The sequence below is a fragment of the Schistocerca gregaria genome, chromosome 4 (genome assembly GCF_023897955.1).
Source record: "Schistocerca gregaria isolate iqSchGreg1 chromosome 4, iqSchGreg1.2, whole genome shotgun sequence".
Classification (NCBI taxonomy): Eukaryota; Metazoa; Arthropoda; class Insecta; order Orthoptera; family Acrididae; genus Schistocerca; species Schistocerca gregaria.
Window position 1 is genome coordinate 219,137,988 of NC_064923.1, and position 16,755 is coordinate 219,154,742.

The 16,755-nt window shown below is 45.3% G+C and overlaps 1 protein-coding gene and 1 pseudogene across 1 annotated transcript in view; one reads left to right on the plus strand and one right to left on the minus strand.

Annotated features, from left to right (window-relative positions):
- Positions 1-16,755, plus strand: part of LOC126268125 (semaphorin-5A) — a 614,642-nt gene that overhangs the window by 159,704 nt on the left and 438,183 nt on the right. The gene's annotated exons all lie outside the window — the stretch shown is intronic.
- Positions 13,542-13,659, minus strand: LOC126268410 (5S ribosomal RNA; annotated as a pseudogene).

Consider the following 16,755-nt stretch of genomic DNA (forward strand, 5'->3'; position numbering starts at 1 on the left):
GCGGCCACCGGTCTGAAGAAACAGCGAAGTCTGCGCGCGGAGTAATACATGTCTGCAGGAGAACCTTTGTGCTCCTTTTTCAGTTGAAATATATATACATTTTTTGAATGAGTCATTCTATTTGTTTTACTAATTTTATAAATAAACTGTATAACGAGGCTATACACCAGAAGGCGCACTACTATTGTTTGCTTGTCAAGACTGAGCATTTGTTAGATTTCTTAGTACGATACATCGAACAGCCTGATTACCTTGGTTCCTTTGTATTTTTTTGCATCCAACTAGGCGAATTCCGGACGCTTCTCCATTTGCGCGTCAGACAGTCGGCAGACATTTGTGCAAGGAAGATACGTGTAATAGAGTACTGCTATTCATTGAAAGCTCTCTAAGCCTAAGGGTGTTATCTAAATTGCTGGCAAATTTATAACGCTGTTTTGTCGAAAATTGACATCATAGTGAGATAGTGGATGTCTAAAAGTACAGGTTTATTCATACAAAAATGTTAAAACGGTAGCCAGAAACAGTTAACAATGCTGTTTATTAAAAATAAATAGCTTTATTACGTTTCCGTTCTGACAGGCTCATCCTCAGACACTTATTCATGTTTTAAGTTTCGTTTAGCTTATAATATAAGTGCAAGTTAATTGTTTTTGGTTGTGGTGAAAGTTTCCTGAGGTGCAGATGTCCTACAGAAAAGAACGATGTGGTAAAAAGACCAACTTTACTTTAGTTGGACCTAACAGTGAGCAAAAACAGCTTTCTAAGATAAGAATTATGTTGAAACTTCCTGGGCGATTAAAACGGTATGCATGACCGAGACTCGAACTCGGGACATGTACCTTCGCGAGCAACTGCTGTACCAACTGAGCTACCCGAGCACAACGCACGACCCTTCCACATAGCTATACTTCCGCCAGTACGTCATCTTCCACCTTCCAAAGGCTCCGAGGTCGAGTCTCGTTCCAGCATATATTCGCGCGCATTGCATTCTGAAGTGCTAGTTCCATGTTACTTACAATGGAAATCCTATGTCGTTGTACAACACAAATGACTACTTTTGACCACGTTATTTTTTCAAATGAATAGGATTTTTAACAGTTGATGGTTGCTGTTTTTATTTTTTCTGATAATTAACCTGTACTATAATTTATAAATCACCTTCGTGAAAGGACTAGTTCTTATCAAGGAATTACGGAAGTGGTTGTAAGATGTCCATACCTCTCGTTGCGTGTACTGATTAGTAAGCTCCATTCTTGAAGATAGTAGACAGAAAGCTTTCGAAGCGTAGCTTTTTAGTGAAAAGGGGGCAATGTGGCATAGTAATCCACGGGAAAAAAAGTCTGCAATATTTTTGGTGGGTAGTGGAGCATCTGGTGGACTATGCATGCCACCAACGAAAGTTCATACATGGGTTCAAAAGGTTCAAATGGCTCTGAGCACTATGGGACTTAACTGCTGAGGTCATCAGTCCCCTAGAACTTAGAACTACTTAAACCTAACTAACCTAAGGACATCACACACATCCATGCCCGAGGCAGGATTCGAACCTGCGACCATAGCGGTCTCGCGGTTCCAGACTGTAGCGTCTAGAACCGCTCGGCCACTCCGGCCGGCCATGCATGGGTTTCCTAGTAAGTGCATAACTACTGTTCTTTCTCGGTACCGATGATAAGTTTTGGGCCGTCTGAAGCAGTCCCCCTGTAACGTACGAAAGTCGTCGTCAGATGGATGGGATTATTGTGAAACCGGCCTCTCCCTATGATTGGTGTATGGGTTACGCCTGGCTTTTTTTTTTTTTTTTATTTCGTATCGGCTTCCTTGTTGCAGCCAGGTGCTAGACTGCATGAACATAGCTCCTATAGTGAGATTTGGTTAGGTTCAGTGGTTCGTTAACATCGTGTTTCGATACAGCGGTTTGTACTTGACATCAGTGTTTAAGTGCTCCTACGTAAAAGGGGATTCTGGCCAGTTCCGCTTCCACCTATGATCTGTGACTTACCAGGTTCACAATGAGTGAGTTATTGGAATGTCTTTGAGTTTCCGTGCAATTAGGTGGCGAGTTGGTGGAATACCTCCACGAGGACTCGAGGCAGAATTCCCTGTGCATGTGTGCGGTGCGTGTATTGCATGGAGCATTGCTTGCGATGCGTAGGTCCTTGTTCTGTATGGGCGGCAGGCGACGCACATGTGTCGGAGATACGTATCTCTGAGTGCTGCTGGGTATGCCGTCATACACCAATGACGTAACCGGGGCTTTCATAGTCTATCAGATAACAAAGTGAAGTTTATTATATTTTTATAGGGTAACTGAGATAATCGTGCGAGATTTTTTTTTTTGTGGAATGTAACGGAAAAACTGTACATGTTGTTTACGGAGGAATAGCAAATACAGGGTCCGCCAATAAATCCTCCCGCATTTGACGTAGCCGGCGTAAGCGTTGTAGTGAGGATACTGATGTGGAGTGTGTTTTGTTTGTATGCGCCATGGCGTGGCTTGGTCAGCATCGTGCGTTCGTTGTGGAGGAATTTACTCGTAACGGTGCTCCTGTGATTAGCACTCAGCGGGCGTTTCAGAGACTATTCTAACTTTGCCGACATGATCGTGTCCCGGATAGAAAAACTATTCAACTGTGGATATCAGACTTTAGAAAGACAGGTTCAGAACTGAAAAGAAAAGACATGCACACTGTGTTTACAATGCACTGTGCTCATATTTCGTTACCCACGCGTATGAAAAGGAGAGGAAAACATGATTGTTTACAAATATTTGAGCTATTGTTTGTTTTCGGAAATAACTTAAGTGTGCTTCTTCCGACCACTGAGTTTAAAAGTGCCCAAACCGGTAAACACAGCTCATAGATATATGAAGAATGTCATGATTAAGATAGTAAGTCTGGTAACATAAACAGTGACCAGTTGCTACAATTCTTTTCTCTGTTATATGCGACATAGCCACAGTGTTATTTAATCCATTGTGGGGAAAAAATCTTGATTCTATAAGATAAGGTACTTTGAACCAGAGTGGATGTTCATATATATTAGATATATAATGTTAACGAAAAAGAGCACAAAGTGTAAAATATATTGTGGAAACGGATAACATGCACTGATGCGTCGTCCATCACTTCGTTGCCAACAAGAGGTTACATTGTGACTATGTATATTTTCCAGCATATTAACAGATCAGATTCTTGTGGGGTCTTCGGTAGGATCGAACTGTCATCAGCACACAATGCTTACACGGCGCACCTGGCCGCCGTCATCAGGTAAGAAAAGCTAAGCCGCTCTCGCCGATAATCGGCTGGTGTGTTGATGACAGTTTGATCCGGCTGAAGGCCCGACAAGAATCTGAAGTGGCTGCGTTTGCTATTGGCGGATGCCATTCCAGCTAATGCGCCAAGGTACCTAGTTCCCACACGTAAGCCGCGTGTGATGACATGGGCCGCAGTTCGAGGAGGAATTTGGGGACTCTTAGGCAACCAGACGCATCCCTTCTGTGCCACTGAACAGTTAAAGTGCTGCGCAGTGCCAACTTCAGGTTTCGTGTCGGACGCACTGCAGAGGAAACAAAAATTTGATTTCAAAATTTCGTATAATTATTCATCGAAATTAAAATGCTGCCATAATTCGTTCGTTACGACGTATAATCTTACATTAAAGGCTTACCAAAATAATTCAAGTATTAAACTTAGAAATTGTACGTGTCTTGAGGCAGAGCCGCGCAAGTTACCCAGACTATATTGATCCAATATTTGAGAATGAGGCCGCATAGCCAATTCCAACAAACGTTAGACATATTTTCAGCCAATTTCGAAACTTTTTCTCCGTGAAACCACCACAAAGTAAAGAAAGAAAAAAAGTTTACCACTTGCTACATTTTTCTCTATTCACATAATAAAACTTCAGCATCAGACATCACGTTTTCATATATTACTTCATTGCCGGGTGATCTGGGGCGCTTTGCCACGGTTCACACGGTTCTCCCAGTCGGACGTTCCAGTCATCCCCCGGGCGTGTGTGTGTGTGTGTGTGTGTGTGTGTGTGTGTGTGTTTTGTCCTTAGCGTAAGTTAGTTTAAGCTAGATTAAGTAGTGTGTAAGCCTAGGGACCGATTACCTCAGCAGTTTGGTCCCGTAGGAACTTACGACAAATTTCGAAAAATTACTTCTTTACAATTAAGTCTATTCGCAATACTTTTGCAGACAGCATACACATATACCACTAATTGTAACTACAAAATTATATCATGGTACGATATATAAGAGGGTTGAATGCAAAGTAATGCCTCCACCTCCGTTAATTGGGTTTGGATGGGAATATTTTAATAAATCAAACGCAGACCTAATCCTTAGAATGTGCTGTTTAATTACCAACATTCACTTTTCGACATAATCACCAGCCAGTTGGATACGTTTCTGTCAGCGATGAACAAGTTTTCTGAAGCCGTCACGGAAGACGTCGACACACTGTTTTCGCAACCACAGCCTCACAGTTCTCTCAACGTCTTCGTCAAAAGCATAATGATGTCCCCGCAGATCGTATTTCAGTGTCGGGAACAGATGAAAGTCAGTCGGTGCTAAATCTGGACTGTATGGAGCATAGCGTACGGTGGTGAGATTCAGTCTCTGAAGTTCTGCTGTGATGGCACGTGAAGTGTGTGGTTTGGCATTGTCATGCTGCAGGAAAACATTTTCCTTTTCCTTTCGGACCCTTTTTTAGCCGTCGTTTGAGATCGCAGCGTTTCGATGTAACGCTCTTAGTTTATTGTTGTTCCACGATCAAGGAAATCAACATGGACAACACCATCTGCGTCCCAGAACATTGTGGCCATGATTTTTCCAGCTCAGGGCTGCGTCTTGAATTTCTTTTTCAGCGGCGGGTCTTTTGTCGATATTCCATACACTGGCGTTTCGTCTTCGGGTCGTAATGGTGTACCTACGTTTCGTCTCCTGCCACAATTGAATGGAGACAGGCTTCACCTCCATTCTCGTAACGCGAGAGGAGTTCCTGGCAAATTTCGAGTCTTTGCGCTTTGATTTCAGGAGTCAGCATCCGGGGTACCCATCGTGCACAGATCTTCCGATAGCCGAGCAAAGCAATAATGTGACCCACACGTTCTTGCGAAAAGCCGATTGTACTTGCAGTTTCTCTCTGAGTGATACGATGATCTTCCTGAACCAATCTGTCAACTTTTTCTTGTGAAACTCGGTGACTGCTGTCACAGGACATCCAACTCTTTGCCACGCAGGTCAGATGTTCCCGCCTCAACATCTCGCCCAACGACGCACAGTACTCACATGGGCACAATCGACATAAACTGCTTGCATTCTCTGATGAATCTCCTTTGGGGTGACACCACCTGCTGTCAAGAATTAAATGGCTACACGTTGCTTAAATCGCATTGACCGACCGTCTGGGCAGGGTTCCATACTTTACACTGTTACAACACAACCGTTCAATGCTAAGGCCTGCTGCGAACTGGAGCTGTAGAGAAGAAACTACGGAACAAGCCAGTACCTGCCGCTTACCAATGCTGCTAACTTTTGAAGAGTTACGAAGGTGGAGCCATTACTTTTCAGTCAACCCTCGTAGTTCAGGAGGTATGACGTCATGAACATTCAGATGCGGAGTATGGTTCTTTAAAGAATCGAAGGTGGAGTAGGGAGCACTGTTCTTCCTAAGAGGACGCTTGGCTAGATACTAGTTCCACGCACCAGCTCTACTCGATTACTGTCCATCTTCTCTGTGCTGGCGAATCACTGACGTCACAGTCATTGAATATCTTTACTTTCTCAAAAGAGAACCCGAGGGAAACATTCCGTTCTTTAACGTAGGATGCTGAACGCCGTGCTCGATGACGTTTAGTGCGGATTTCCTGTGGAAACCACTCACGACTTGTACACACCCGTCCTGTGGCGAATCGCAGCTACACACCAAAGGGAAGGTAATTTATCGCCTTATTAACCGTGTTGCTCCACCTCTGCCAATAATTAGTGTCACACCTGCGTCTCTGCAATACGCTGCAGACATAAAGGCTCGGTGGAGGACTGCTTTGTGTGCCACGTTAGTAATGGAGGTTCGTCTTTGGATCCTGCTCTCCCTTAGCATTTGTGACTTTCTCCTGCGGAAACAGTACGGTTATGCGGAAAGTGTTAAGCGAGAACACAGTTCCGGTTCCACCTTGGACTGCAGGACCTGCGTAATTGCAGAGGCAAGTCATTTTCAGTTCGTCAAAACTAGACGTTTTCGTCTTGATGGAGTTACATATTAAAAAAAAAAGTGCCCAAATACTGTCTCCAAATAGAGTCATACCTTTATTTCCGTATGAACTGTTTCGGGCCAGCTGCCGATCTTCAGATCATTTGTTACAGTTATAGAGCAACCTGTCGATTGAAATTTTTGAAATCTGACAACAACTGTGTGAAAATTTGGAAAACAAACTTTTGTTGCCCCTGGAAGCCTTTCGATACGCAAGCTCCAACTGGGATCGTGCCTAGGGTTAAGCGCTTAGTTAATATAGATGCTAAGTGCGACAGGGATAAATGGTGCCAAGCCGGCCGCTGTGGCCGAGCGGTTCTAGGCGCTTCAGTCCGGAACCGCGCTTCTGCTACGGTCGCAGGTTCGAATCGTGCCTGGGGCATGGATGGTTAGTAAGGTTTAAGTAGGGGACTGATGACCTCAGATGTTAAATCCCATAGTGCTCAGAGTCATTTGAACCATCTGATGGTGCCACATGATTAGACAAGCCGAACCCGTGTAACGAGAAAAGGCAAGGAGAAAGAAATTTATACAAATACTGAGATAAATATTTAAAATAGATTGAACGAGATTTAATTATCCTCTACGAGCCACCAGAGGCCAACCCACCCTAAACATTCAGAAAGTATCTCTGAACGACTTCCGATATTTTGTTGGTGGAGCAGTCCCTGAAATTTTGTCGGTGGATTTCCGGTTCGCCCTGTATTTCGTTTAGGGAACAACTACGACAGCGGTGATAAAATGTTAAAATTGAAGAAAATGATAGTCGAGTTCGTTCAAAAAAATGGCTCTGAGCACTATGGGACTTAACATCTGAGGTCATCAGTCCCCTACACCTAGAAGTAATTAAACCTAACTAACCTAAGGACATCACACACATCCATGCCCGAGGCAGGATTCGAACCTGCGTCCGTAGCAGTCCCGCGGTTCCGAACTGAGCGCCTAGAACCGCTCGGCCACAGCGGCCGGCAGTCGAGTTCGTTGTTATAATAAACGTAGACTGAGGAGGCAAGTGCATTTACTGTGTAATGAGGCGCCAGTGCGAACCAAAGTGTATTTACTGTCGTCACAAAGGAAGACGGCGCAGTTGCGAGCATTCGTGGAAGCTGCGTCTCGGTAGGTAGGAAGGTAGGTGAGACTTGTTTGCGGACTCTCTGGTCGTGGGGAGATAGCGCGGCTCTTCCGCGCCGCAGACAAAGGCCGCTTGCAGAAGCTGCACAATGAGCCTTCCGGAGAACGCGGCAGATAAACGCGTGCGCCACCTAGCACGCCGCCCAGGTTGGGCTCCTAAAGGACAGCGCTGCGTAGCAGGTTCTCGCCTTCCCACTACAGCGCGTTCCTGTGGCTAAAGCCGTCCTCACACGGGACGAGGCAGCTAACGTTGACGCGGACGCGGACGGGACGGCCGGCTAGCAGTTTTCGGCTTTATTTGGCCCGGAGGCCACACGATTTCCTTACGAAAATCGTTGCGCGTAAAGTGTCTGTTAGCCGTTGTCGAAGACGAGCCGAAAAAATTGCGAAGAAGATTTTCGGCTCGTCGATGGTTTGAACAGCATATTGGTGGTAGAGGAACACTACTTAATGCTGTACAATGATCTGAGATACACACGAGCAGAAGTTATTCATTAACTCAATTGAAGTTGAATCTCATTTTCGGTTTTAAATTGATCATAGTTAAGGTATGGTGTCTAACGTCAGTTTGCGCATGCATACCATATTCTCCATGTTGCACTGACTACCGATACTCTGAAATATTGAACTACTTCGCACAGATTCCAACATCGAGATTCGTTTCGTAATTTAATTAGAATGGAAGAGGAGATTTTTTTAAGCTTCTCACTATCCGTGAAAAACTACCTGCTGCTAAGATATAAATATGAGCCACTCCATAAACCCCGATATGTAAGGTAACAAAAAAATGGTTCAAATGGCTCTGAGCACTATGGGACTTAAACAGCTGTGGTCATCAGTCCCCTAGAACTTAGAACTACTTAAACCCAACTAACCTAAGGACATCACACACATCCATGCCCGAGGCAGGATTCGAACCTGCGACCGTAGCAGTCGCGCGGTTCCGGACTGTAAGCATAGAACCGCTAGACCACCGCGGCCGGCGGTAACAATTGAAACGTATGTGCTAAGGTCTGATCAGGGTAGATTCAGAAAATAGAGTCGATAGTTGGCTACGAAGTCTTTCGCGACGTATTTCTTGAATAAAAGTCTCGGTGTTCATGCCGCGTCAATTCAGGATAAAACTCCAAGCTTTCGACCACTACCTCCATGGTCGTCGTCAGGGCTAAAACTGACTGTCGTAAACAAGTGAGGCTCGCACTTTTATATGCAAAGGACTGCTTCTGATTGGTTGGAATACGTCATAGCAACAGCGATATGGCACGTAGTGAAGTGGTGCCCTCTACTTCCATAGATGCAGTTTCTATCCTGCGTTGCTTACAGCGCCATCCCTTGAATCAGGAGGTAAAGTGCGGGAAATTTTCCTCTGCGATTTTTCTTTATCCAGTTCACTCTTACAGGTGTTGCTGAATGCATAGCCGTTGCCTCTGTTAAAAAAAAGTCGATAGTTGCCAACCACAAGGTGGAATGATTATAATATCTTTGAGTAGAAGGATCTTTGATGGTTAAGAGAGCCGGGCGTGCGCAGTAAAAAACTCGGTCGTCGCAGCTAGGTGCCCGGAGGAAGCAGACGTGTGGTGACAGCTTTAAAGCAGGATTCGCGCTACGCATTTTTCAGGTTGTACACTGAGCAAACTTCAGCACGTTAATGGGAGAAGCTATAAAATGATTTCAAACTGTTTTTTGTTAGATAATGTTCAGATTTAGGGTTTAGATATCCATAGGGTTTGTATGTCCAAGATTTGACGCAGTAAGCGTTTTGCTAAATTTTTTGGTAAGAGTGATTCGTGCTGCAAAGTTGTTAGAAATGGTAGTTTTTGTATATTACTTACATTTTTGGGACTTAACATCTGAGGTCATCAGTCCCCTAGAACTTAGAGCTACTTAAACCTAACTAACGTAAGGACATCACACACATCCATGCCCGAGGCAGGATTCGAACCTGCCACCGTAGTGGTCGCATGGTTCCAGACTGAAGCGCCTACAATCGCTCGGCCACACCGGCCAGCAACAATTTTATCTTTGATTCTTTCACCAAGTAAAAAGGAAACAATTTTGGTTAGATACTTTCACTTTTAAAGATAATTTTGGACATGATACTTTCACAATTATTTAGCTACATGAAATGAAACCGTCATAACTTGTGAACAGTGACGAAGCCCACTTTCATTTGAATGGGTTCGCCAATATGCAAAATTAGCGCATTTGGGGACCAGAGAATCCGCATTTCGCGATCGAGAAGTCTCTTCACCATCAACGGGTGACTGTGTGGTGTGCAGTGTCCAGTCACGGAATAATGAGTGCGATATTCCTTGATGGCACGGCGATTACCGAACGGTACGTGAAGGTTTTGGAAGATGAGTTCATTCCCATTATCCAAAGTGACCTTGACTTCGACGAGATGTGGTTCATGCAAGCCGCAGCTGGACCCCATCGCTGCAAGAGAGTGTTTGATGTCCTGGAGGAGCACTTTGGACGCCGCATTCTGGCTCTGGGGTACAGGGACCAGTGGCATGAGCCTAAATTCGAGGCCATATTCTCCAGATCTGAGCACGTGCGGCTCCTTTTTGTGCGGCTATATTAAAGACAATGTGTACGGCAATAACCCCAAAACCTTTGCTGAGCTGAAAACAGCCGTTCAGGAGGCCATCGTGAAACCTCTCCTTAGAAAAATTAGTGAATTAGTGTGCTGATAAACCCCTTACGTTACTTGATTTTCTAACAGCTGAGCAAAACTGAAAGTACTCAGACATTTCTCTCTTTACTTATTCTGATCATCACTAAATTGACACACAATATTTTTAGCGCAACACAATCTGACTTTCAATAATCCTTACAAAAGAATGGCCCTGACTAACAATAACCTACACGTTTCACGAATCACTTACCTCACAAAAATCTTCGTTACTCGAACTACTGCAATACAGCGAGCGCCAATACTGCCAGCTAAATAAAAGATTCTAACTATTGAAGGCACTAACTACTGATAGGCATAGTTAGCAAATGAAAGATTTTGATAGAGAACAATGCATTTACCTTAAAAGTCATTATATATATATATATATATATATATATATATATATATATATATATATATATATATATATATATATATATATATAAGTTCATGATATCCAGTATTACAAACTTACTCTTTCTGGCTGACACACGTCCAGATCGTCCGCTCTCAAAATTCTGCCATCTCTCTCCCAACATCCACCACTGCTGGCGGCTCACCTTCAACTGCGCAACGCTACACGCTGTTCACATACAACTGCCCAACACTACAGTAGCGAACATTACAACAATCCCAACCAGCCACAGATTGCACACAGCACAGTCAGTGATTTTCATACAGAGCGTTACGTGGCGTTACCAACATGAAAACCTAAACAGCTTAGCTTACATAAAATTGATGTTCCGACACTTCAGCTGGTTACGCAGAATTTCGCTATTCGTCTGCGCCACGTAATCGCCAATGATGGTAGGCATATCGAACATACAATAACCTAAATCCGAATAACTGTAGTGACATTTACATTTTGAATAAACTCCAGCAGCGCACTGTTCTGCGCTGAGTGCTGCCGTCAAGCGTGCAGCGCTGCTGTGTCGCTGCTGGAGCACTGGTTATTGGTTGGTTGGTTGGTTGGTTGGTTGGGTTGGGTTGTTTGGGAAGGTGACCAGACAGTGAGGTCATCGGATTAGGGAAGGATGGGGAAGGAAGTCGGCCGTGCCCTTTCAAAGGAACCATCCCGGCGTTTGCCTGGAGCGATTTTAGGGAAATCACGGAAAACCTAAATCAGGATGGCCGGACGCCGTGTTGAACCGTTATCCTCCCGAACGAGAGTCCAGTGTCTGACCACTGCGCCACCTCGCTCGGTATTGGTTATTCTTTCGTGTCCTACTGTCCCTGTTAATACATATCCATAAAACAAATATCGCACTACACGTACCTGGGAGCGCTTATCGGCTGATCACGCAACATTCCGATTTAAAAATCATGTTGTTAGTAACGGGAAACAATCCGACGCTTTCCGTCGTGCTGGGCATCGCACGAAAGACGTGGTGAGCGCTATGTGTCTGGGCTGATTCCTGCTGCACAGCGTAAAAACGAGACGGCAAGTGCCTGCTGAAACATCGGACATCTTGCTCCTGACAACTCTCAGTAGAGACACCGTGTTTACAAGGGATTACCGTAGGAGAACGTCCCATTAATTCGGAAGAAAATGGCAGGACATCACGGGACTCGCAGCCTGGATCTACGAAACAGCACTTAACAACAGCAACACCACCAACCTACGTCTTCTCGAATGAGCAATTTGCTTCTTTGCGGGTATAATGATCTCCACCTCGGTCCTGAAGTTTTTTTTTACGAAAACAGAAAGTCACAACACGAAGCTGGATTGAGTATTTTGTCCTACCAAGCGGAAAAACTTGCTTCGTTAGTATCTGATTCTGGTGCAACGTGGATGCTGTCGGACGGTCGGCTGAATATAATTCAGAGAGCTCGCCGGCGGAGCGTGTTTTTTGATCGGACGCTGGTGGCGCGTAGCTTTCATATACGGGGAGCGGCGGTCGGCGGTAGGGCTTTCATGCATAAAACATGGCGGCGAGGGCCGAGCCGCGGGGCGTCGTATGTCATAAGGCACCACAATGCCTGCGGCCCGCGGACAGGTGTTGGGGTCGGCAAGTGCTGCGCCCCTGCCTGCACCTCCCGAGGGACTGCAACCAAATCTTCTGTCCCGTCTTATTCTCTTCATTTCTTGGTTGTTTTAACATAATTTCTTTACCTTCGATAGCCGTACTGTTTCCTTTTTTGGTCTCCGTTGGTTCCCCTTCCCAAATTTCTTTCCTCCAATATTTTAAAAAGTTTGTTGCATCCCGGCACAGGTCCCAGCTACCAGTATAGAGTTGCTGTTACCTGTTGGCACTATCAAGACGTTGAGTCGATATTGTTATGCTGTGTTTCCCGTAAGTAAACGTCTGAACGGAATCGCGAGGCCGTAGAAGCTCCTTGGGGTTGGTGTTGGGAAAAGAGAAGGATCTCTGACAGAGATGGTGATCTGCCAAAGTAGCAAAATGATTCTAACTCTGTAAACTGATGTATTTACCATGAGACATATTTAAATGTGATGTGGCTGACCAACTAACATATATAGGGTGGTCAGAAGCAGTCTCGAAATCTTGTAAAGGTGTTGCAACGCAGGTTGAGCTGAGAAATAATTTTTATGAAGAAATCTCGATACGTTGCGCCGTTTCCGAGTTCATTAGCACTGAAGTTCGGCAATCAGGCCGTTGTGCGCGTAGTTTAAAGCGGCATGCCAGACAATTATTGTCACTTGTTCTCAAAGCGTACACGATAGCGCACGAGACTGCTCAGCCTTTGGCTCGCATTTATTCCTTATTACCACTCCATGCCCAATTTTTGTATCGCTCTCTTGTTCGGTTTTAGAAAACCGTCTCGGGATGGTCGTATGAACCTGCGAGCGCAGTTGCATCTGTCGCGAACTTCAATGCCAATTAACTCGGAAACAGCGCAACGTATCAAATTTTTTTCTTAACAATTATTTCTGATCACCATCTACCCTGTAGCACACTTAGAAGCTTTTCTGAGTGTTTCTGACCATCTTTTGTACATAAGCCAAGCTTTTTACTAAATTTTACTGTCGAAACTCCTTACACCTATTACATCTACATCCATACTCCCCGTTATCAAGAGACAAGAGGCATTTGGCTTCAGTTCTACTCACTATTAAATGGACTACCTGGGGTGCCTACCTCAGATACAAGTGGAATCGTTGCCACTTGTTCCGCCGGTCTACTGAATCAGTGGCCTCTTTATTAAGCTCGTAAATCAATGGCCTCTTGGCCTAATTCACAAGAGGTAAGTACTATGCAGCTACTTGTTCTTAGTGGCAAATGAAATCCGCTACATGGCTCTTTGAGACAAAGAGAAACTGTCTTGTTCGACACTATTCAATAAAACATGTGTAAATCAGGCCACAGGGGACCCATCGGGACCATCCGACCGCCGTGTCATCCTCACCGAGGATGCGGATAGGAGGGGCGTGAGGTCAGCACACCGCTCTCCCGGTCGTTATGATGGTTTTCTTTGACCGGAGCCGCTACTATTCGGTCGAGTAGCTCCTCAATTGGCAACAGCGCATGGCGGCCTGGATGGTCACCCATCCAAGTGCTGGCCACGCCCGACAGCGCTTAACTTCGGTGATCTGACGGGAACCGGTGTATCCACTGCGGCAAGGCCGTTGACAATACATGTGCAAGATACTTGTAAAGCAGCAACTCAGCTTTGCAACCACCAATCGAATAATACTGTCTTCTCGTGAACGGAGTCCTACTGCTCCATCAGTAGTGGCTGCCTTTAACCAGTGTGCTGGATCCTCCTGCATACCTCTTCGATACTCCGCCATTCCCCTGCTCTATTGGTCTCCTCTACCGCTCGACACTCTATTGCTGATATGACATTGCCCTTGCCTGTCTGTCCCTTTATACTCTTATTAAGGGCCTTTTTCCACTCGGATCTGGTTTCACATTACCTGATTCATTTTCTTTCTGGAACATTCCGTCTACATGTGATCGCCTCAATTTCCGTCTGTTAACGAAGAATAGTAATTGGGGGCTTCTTATCACGAGCGTGGCCTCGACCCTTGCCTTACTTGGCATTTTGACGTGGTAGCCACATGCCGGCGGTTTGGCCAACCTCCAAGTGGTAACTGGCTTCGAGCTGTGTCCAGAGCGTAACATCCTGCACACCTCTGAGACTCTTCACGAACACAGACCCATGCGTCCCAGAAAGTTTCGTAGGAAGCTCTTCTATCTATACTCAGACATTTAACTGAAATATTCTCCAGTCATGACAACTTCTTGCTTCTAAATAAATGTTCAGAATGTTCCGTTTTGATTCTTCAAATGTTTTCTTTGAGCTCCCTCTGATTATTGATCTCCTTGAAATCATTCACCATGGAAGACGTCAAAGTTCCATCACCAAGAGCTGCTGATATATAATTGTTTACTTATAACCCGTTACGATCTTCAGGCGATCTCCAGGTACGACGAAGTTATTTACGGCAGACAACATAACAACAAACAATTCTGCTGGAGGAACATAGGCAACTATCATAGTAGAGGTTGAAGATAACATTGCAGTTTAAGGTTGTTTTTATTTTTCAGTATTTCAAGCACGACCAATTTCGGGCTGTTGCATGCCCATCATCAGATGTGGCAACTTTGTGCTGTAATCCCGTTCGCCGTGATGGACGAATATAGGACGCGCTGAACCGCCAGCGAACGCTGTGTGCGGCCGGCTGCCACGCGGGAGATAGGACAGGTTTGCGGGACCTCATTGCGATGGTGACAGAACCTCGCCCAAAGACTCACCGCGCTTTTGCTCACTGCAGGTCTCTGTAGACATTCCGCAAGCGCCTTTGAATATCTGTGATGCTCTGGTTTTCCAGCAAAAGAAACTCAATGGCAGCTCTCTGCTTGGAATGCGTCTCCGTTACAGACACTATTTTGACGGTTACGTGTAGCGCACTTCTTGAAACCGTAGAGGCTGAAGTGCGAATATCCCACTATGTCCCAAGACGAATTACGCATTTTTTCAACTGAAATTCACCGATAAAATAAATGCAAGGATCACTCAAAAATAAATGCACACTATTTTTGTAATATGTGACAGCTTTGCAGTGTGTAGATTAATCCTTCCTCCTTGTTTTCAAACTTAGTTCAACCTGTTCCCTTCAGTGGCGCCGTCACAGCATGTCTTCAAGATGGCTGCTACACTTGACGTTCGTCAGAAGCAACGTGCTGTCATAGAATTCCTGTGCGGTGAAAACGATACATTGGGAAACACCCACAAGAAGTTCAAAAAGGTGTGTGGAGATGCTGCTGTCGATCGCAGTACAGTTAGTCGGTGGGCAAGCAGGTTACGTGATGAAAGCGGGCACGGCAGTATTGAGGATTGTCCTCGCAGCGGCAGGCCTCGTACTGCACACACTCCAGACAATGTGCAGAGAGTTAACGAACTGGCGACTGCTGACAGGCGCATCACAGTGAACGAACTGTCACGCTGCGTTGGGATAGAAGGAAGTGTTTGCAGAATAAAGTGTTGGCGTTAAAAAAGGTTTGTGCCTGGTGGGTTCTCAGTATATTGACAGTGGCTCGCAAAGAAACAAGAAAAACGGTGTGCAGCGAACTTTTGCAACAGTACGAGAATGGTGGAGGTGAATTTCTTGGAAGGATTATGACAGGTGGTGAAATAAGTCTCCATCATTCTTCACCAGAGACGAAGAGGCAATTACTGGAGTGGCATCATGCAAATTCACCCTAGAAAAAAAAAATTCAAATCACTGCTTATGCTGGGAAAGTTATGGCTACGGTGTTTTTCGATTCTGAAGAACTCTTGCTTGTGAACATCATGCCAAGTGGAACCACCATAAATTCTTATGCATATGTGACGACACTGAAGAAACTTCAAGCTCGACTGAGTCGTGTTCGACCACATCGGCAAAAGCAGAAGGTTTTGCTGTTGCACGACAATGCACGGCCACATGTCAGTCAAAAAACCACGGGAGCCACCACAAAACTGGGATGGACAACACCGAAACACCCGCCTTACAGTCCTGACCTGGCTCCATGTGACTATCATCTCTTTGGGAAACTGAAAGACTCTCTTCGTGGAACAAGGTTTGAAGATGATGACTCCCTTGCGCACGCTGCCAAACAGGGGCTCCAACAGGTTGGTCCAGAATTTCACCGTGCGGGTATACAGGCGCTGGTTCCAAGATGGCGTAAGGCAGTTGAGAGGGATGGAAATTATGTGGAGAAGTGAAAATATTGTTCCTAAAGGATGTATGTACACACTGTAAAACTTTCATACATGTAGAATAAAAGATGGATTTAAAAAAATTGTGTGCTTTTCTTTTTGAGTGACCCTCGTATATTGGGTTACTTCTTGAACGTCCATCGTAGACGTGGATGTTGAGTTTCGTTATTTTCTGTCGTCCTTGGTTTCGCAGTTTTAGAGGCCTGCTGTGGAAGTCGGCTGGGAGGCGCCAGGTTATCTCGCGTGGCGGTGCTTAGCCGTAGCCGAGTGAGGGAGATCCGTGTTTACTGATGAGACACCGCTTTGCAGTGCAGCAGGCAGCGCACAGCACCGGCTGGAAAGCGCCGCGCCCGCTTTCTCTGGTCTGGTTCTGCCACCAGTCGCTCTGAATTATCAGCGGCTGCTGACAGCCAGCTTACCGGTGCAGTGATCTGTGTGCACACTTCGATAAGAACGGGCATTGCGTGTTTGGATATGCGAATCTGTGTTCGGACTTAGCTCCACCTGGTAGTGTTGGATAGT